Source organism: Salvelinus fontinalis, chromosome 28 (assembly GCF_029448725.1).
Source record: "Salvelinus fontinalis isolate EN_2023a chromosome 28, ASM2944872v1, whole genome shotgun sequence".
Taxonomy (NCBI): Eukaryota; Metazoa; Chordata; class Actinopteri; order Salmoniformes; family Salmonidae; genus Salvelinus; species Salvelinus fontinalis.
Window position 1 is genome coordinate 36,929,392 of NC_074692.1, and position 6,027 is coordinate 36,935,418.

Here is a 6,027-nt window from a genome sequence, read left to right on the forward strand (position 1 = left end):
CGCCAAAGTCGAGGATCGGTAGGATATTCAGTTTTATGAGGGTATGTTTGGCAGCGTGAGTAAAGGATTGGAGATGCTTAATATGAGTCTGGAAGGAGAGTTTACAGTCTAGCCGGATACCTAGGTATTTGTAGTTGTCCACATATTCTAGGTCAGAACCGTCCAGAGTAGTGATGCTAGTCGGACGGGCGGGTGCGGGCAGCGATCGGTTGAAGAGCATGCATTTAGTTTTACTAGTGTTTAAGAGCAGTTGGAGGCCACGGAAGGAGTGTTGTATGGCATTGAAGCTCGTTTGGAGGTTTGTTAGCACAGTGTTCAAAGAAGGGCCAGATGTATACAGAATGGTGTCGTCTGCGTAGAGATGGATCAAAGAATCACCCGCAGGATGAGCGACATCGTTGATATATACAGAGAAAATAGTCAGCCCGAGAATTTAACCCTGTGGTACCCCCATAGAGACTGCCACAGGTCCGGACAACAGGCCCTCTGATTTGACACACTGAACTTTATCTGAGAAGTAGTTGGTGAACCAGGCGAAGCCGTCATTTAAGAAACCAAGGCTGTTGAGTCTGCCGATAAGAATACGGTGATTGACAGAGTCGAAAGCCTTCGGTCGAAAGGTCGATGAATACGGCTGCACAGTACTGCCTTTTATCGATGGCGGTTATGACATTGTTTAGTACCTTGAGCTGAGGTGCACCCGTGACTAGCTCGGAAATCGGATTGCATAGCGGAGAAGGTACGGTGGGATTCGAAATGGTCACTGATCTGTTTGTTAACTTGGCTTTCAAAGACTTTAGAAAGGCAGGGCAGGATGGATATAGGTTTGTAACAGTTTGGGTCTAGAGTGTCACCACCTTTGAAGAGGGGGATGATCGCGGCAACTTTACAATCTTTAGGAATCTCGGACGATACGGAAGAGAGGTTGAACAAACTGGTAATAGGGGTTGCAACAATGGCGGAGGATCATTTTAGAAAGAGAGGGTCCAGATTGTCTAGCCCAGCTGATTTGTAGTTGTCCAGGTTTTGCAGCTCTTTCAGAACATCTGCTACCTGGATTTGGGTGAAGCTGGGGAGGCTTGGGCAAGTAGCTGCGGAGGGTGCGGAGCTGTTGGTCGGGGTTGGGGTAGCCAGGAGGAAAGCATGCCTAGAAAGCATGCCTTTCTCTCTGCCGTAGAGAAATGCTTATTGAATTTCTCGATTATTGTGGATTTATCGGTGGTGACAGTGTTTCCTAGCCTCAGTGCAGTGGGCAGCTAGGAGGAGGTGCTCTTGTTCTCCATGGACTTTACAGTGTCCAAAAACTTTTTGCAGTTAGAGCTACAGGATGCAAATTTCTGTTTGAAAAAGCTAGCCTTTGCTTTCCTAACTGACTGCGTGTATTGGTTCCTGACTTCCCTGAAAAGTTGCATATCGCAGGGACTATTCGAATGCAAGTGCAGTCCGCCACAGGGTGTGTTTGTGCTGGTCGAGGGCAGTCAGTTTCTGGAGTGAACCAAGGGCTATATCTGTTCTTAGTTCTACATTTTTTGAAAGGGGCATGCTTATTTAAGATGGTGAGGAAATTACTTTTAAAGAACAGGCATCCTCTCCTCTATTATCATCAACCATCATTCCTGTGTTCCAAAGACACGTTGTGTTAGCTAATCCAAGTTTATCATTTTAAAAAGCTAATTGATCATTAGAAAACCCTTGCACAACTGAGCAAGAGGACAAGTACATTAGAGTGTCTAGTTTGAGAAACAGACGCCTCACAAGTCTTCAACTGGCAGCTTAATTAAATAGTACCCTCAAAACACCAGTCTCAAGTCGTCAACAGTGAAGAGGTGACATCGGGGGGCTGAGCACGCACCCTTGTGGGTCTCCGCGTTGAGGATCAGTGAAGAGGAGGTTTGTTTCCTACCTTCACCACCTGGGGGCGACCCGTCAGGAAGTCCAGGACCCAGTTTCACAGGGCGGGGTTCAGACCCAGGGCCTCAACCTTAATTGTAACGGCTGTCTTCGGGTGAAAGAGAGGAGGACCAAACTGCAGCGTGATGATAATCCATATTTTAATAGGCTACTTAAACAACGAACAAAAACAACAAACTGACAGAAAGAACCGAAGACGCTACAGTCCCAAACTAGTGAACACAAACCAGATGAACACACGAACAGGAACAATCACCCACAAACACACTACAAAAACAGGCTACCTAAATATGGTTCCCAATCAGAGACAATGACTAACACCTGCCTCTGATTGAGAACCATATCAGGCCAAACAAGAAACCCCACATAGAAACAGACAACATAGATTATACCCACCCAGCTCACGTCCTGACCAACTAAATAAAGACTAAACAAAGGAACTAAGGTCAGAAACGTGACACTTAATGACGGATTGGGAGTCCCATAGGGCGGCGCTCAATAGGCCCAGCGGCGTCCTGGTTAGGGTTTGGCCTGGGTAGGCTATTATTGTAAATAAGAATTTGCTCTTAACTGACTGGCCTAGTTAAATAAAGGTTCAATTAAATATAAAAATAAATATCATAAGATTATCATTTATTTAATGTGATTCAATTTAAGATTAAAAAAACCTGTCCCTCATTTTGTTACGTGAACTGAACTTTCTTTTTTTTTTTTTTTTTTTTTTTTTTTACATTTCATTCATTTGAAACTATTCAATTTTTTTTATTCAAAAGAAACATTGAACATCTGATAGTCAAATCATAGTATGAAAGGACATGAGATTCTTCTTCTTTTTGGGCCATTTTCTGGTGTTTTGTGGTGGAAAACTGAGTGGGTCGAGCATAACACGTCAACCCTGTTACCCATGGATAGACAGTCTAGAAATGTCTTAACATTTAAATATTTTTTGCATTCAATCAATTGCCACTTCCCGTTGTGAACAAGAAGCTTCCATTCCTCTGGTCACAAGCACAAGGGGATTTATGGCTGATTTTAGATGAAATCGTCTTTCCTGTTGTGGTCAACGCTGCTACTTTATTTGGCACGTAATAGGCACTTACTATAGTCTTTTTTGAAGGGGATGGGAAAACACGTTTTTTATTAAGTTGAGCAAGTGCTCCTCGTGACAGAATGTTAAAATTGCATGAAATAAACACTACCCAAAAGGGACTAATTTTATGGAAGGAAACAGGTAGCACACTGTAGCACTGTGAGTTCTTATTAAAATAGAGAATGAGAGGAGAGGTGGGTGGGTGAATCACACGTTCTGATAAAGGGCATCAGAGTCGGAGAGCTAAGGGGCAGAGTGTGTGGTTTGTCACTCTCAGTCTCTCGTCTCGGGGAAAAGAAATGGCTGATGTGAGTCATGCATTTGTCATTAACCGTTTCATCTCTGATAGATCGATCTTCTGACATTCACATATGCTCTTTCTGTTTTCTCTCTCTAGGAAGCATCATCATTAACACTCACTTCTCTCTCTCTCTTCTCTCCCTTCCCTCTCTTCCCTTCCCCTCCTCCTCCCCCTCCTCTTCCTCTCTGCTTTTCCTCCTGATTAAAATGCAGAAACAAACACCTACAAACATTTCTCAAATCAAAATCAAATCAAATTTTATTTGTGACATGCACCGAATACAACAGTGAAATTATTACTTACAAGCCCTTAATCAACAATGCAAAATACTTTAAAAAAAGTAAGAGACAAGAATAACAAATGATTAAAGAGCAGCAGTAAATAACAATAGCAGGGCTATATACAGGGGGTACCGGTACAGAGTCAATGTACGGGGGCAACGGTGTCAATGTAATTGAGGTAATATGTACATGTAGGTAGAGTTATTGAAGGGATTATGCATAGATAATAACAGAAAGTCGAAAGCAGCGTTTCGGGGGGGGGGGGGGGGGGGGGTCAATGCCAATAGTCTGGGTAGCAATTTGATTAGCTGTTCAGGAGTCTTATGGCTTGGGGGTAGAAGATATTTAGGAGCCTCTTGGACCTAGACTTGGTGCTCTGGTACCGCTTGCCATGCGGTAACAGAGAGAACAGTCTATGACTAGGGTGGCTGGAGTCTTTGACAATTTTTAGGGCCTTCCTCTGACACCGCCTGGTATAGACGTCCTGGATGGCAGGAAGCTTGGCCCCGGTGATGTACTAGGCCGTATGCACTACCCTCTGCAGTGCCTTGCGGTCAGAGGCCGAGCAGTTGCCATACCAGGCAGTGATGCAACCCGTAAGGATGCTGTCAATGGTGCAGCTGTAAAACCTTCTGAGGATCTGAGTGTAACAGTATAACTTTACGTCCGTCCCCTCGCCCATACCCGGGCGCGAACCAGGGACTCTCTGCACACATCAACAACGGTCGCCCACGAAGCATTGTTACCCATCGCTCCACAAAGGCCGCGGACAGAGCAAGGGGAACCACTACTTCAAGGTCTCAAAGCGAGTCATGTCACCGATTGAAACGCTATTAGCACGCACCACCGCTAACTAGCTAGCCATTTCACATCGATTACATGAGTACCCATGCCAAATACTATTATTTTTTTGGTCCCCCTTTTCCTGTAGTCCACAATCGTCTCCTTTGTCTTGATCACATGGAGGGAGAGGTTGTTGTCCTTGCACCACACGGTCAGGTCTCTGACCTCCTCCCTATAGGCTGTCTCAATGTTGTCGGTGATCAGGCCTACCACCGTTGTGGAAGGCCTGATTACAGACTCAGACAGGGAGAGGTTTAAAACGTCAGTGAAGACACTTGCCAGTTGGTCAGCGCATGCTTAGAGCACACGTCCTGGTAATCCATCTGGCCCTGTGGCCTTGTGAATGTTGACCTGTTTAAAGGTCTTACTCACATCGGCTGCGGAGAGCGGGATCACACAGTCGTCCGGGAACAGCTGATGCTCTCATGCATGTTTCAGTGTTACTTGCCTCGAAGCGAGCAGCGAAGTTATTTAGCTCGTCTGGTAGGCTTGTGTTACTGGGCAGCTGTCGGCTGTGCTTCCCTTTGTAGTCTATAATAGTTTGCGAGCCCTGCCATATCAGACAGGTGTCGGAGCCGGTGTAGTATGATTCAATCTTAGTCCTGTATTGATGCTTTGCCTGTTTGATGGTTCGTCGCAGGGCATAGCGGAATTTCTTACAAGCCTCTGAGTTAGAGTCTAGCTCCTTGAAAGTGGCAGTTCTACCCTTTAGCTCAGTGCGAATGTTGCCTGTAATCCATGGCTTCTGGTTGGTGTATGTACATAAAGTCACTGTGGGGATGACGTCCTCGATGCACTTATTGATAAAGCCAGTGACTGACGTGGTGGTGTACTCCTCAATGTCATCGGAAGAATCCCGAAACATATTCCAGTCTGTGCTAGCAAAACAGTCCTGTAGTTTAGTATCTGCTTCATCTGACTACTTTTTTATAGACCGGGTCACTGGTGCTTCCAGCGTAAATTTTAGCTTGTAAGCAGGAATTAGGAGGATAGAATTATATCAGATTTGCCAAATGGAGGGCGAGGGGGAGCTTTGTATGCATCTCTGTGCGTCTCTGTGTGTGGGGCCCCTGTGTTGAGAATCAGCAAAATGGAGGTGTTGTTTCCTACCTTCACCACCTGGGGGTGGCCCGTCAGGAAGTCCAGGAGCCAGTTGCACAGGGCGGGGTTCAGACCCAGGGCCCCGAGCTTAATGATGAGCTTGGAGGGTACTATGGTGTTGAATGCTGAGCTATAGTCAATGAACAGCCTTCTTACGTAGGTATTCCTCATGTCCAGATGGGATAGGGCAGTGTGCAGTACGACGGCGATTGTATCGTCTGTGGATCTATTGGGGCGGTAAGCAAATTGGAGTGGGTCTAGGGTGTCAGGTAAGGTAGAGGAGACATGATCCTTATCTAGCCTCTCAAAGCACTTCATGATGACAGAACTGAGTGCTACGGGGCGGTCGTCATTTTGTTCAGTTACATTTGCTTTCTTGGGTACAGGAACAATGGTGAACATCTTGAAGCAGGTGGGGAGAGCAGACTGGGATCGGGAGAGATGGAATTTGTCCGTAAACACTCAGCTAGCTAGTCTGCGTATGGTCTGTGGTCGCAGCT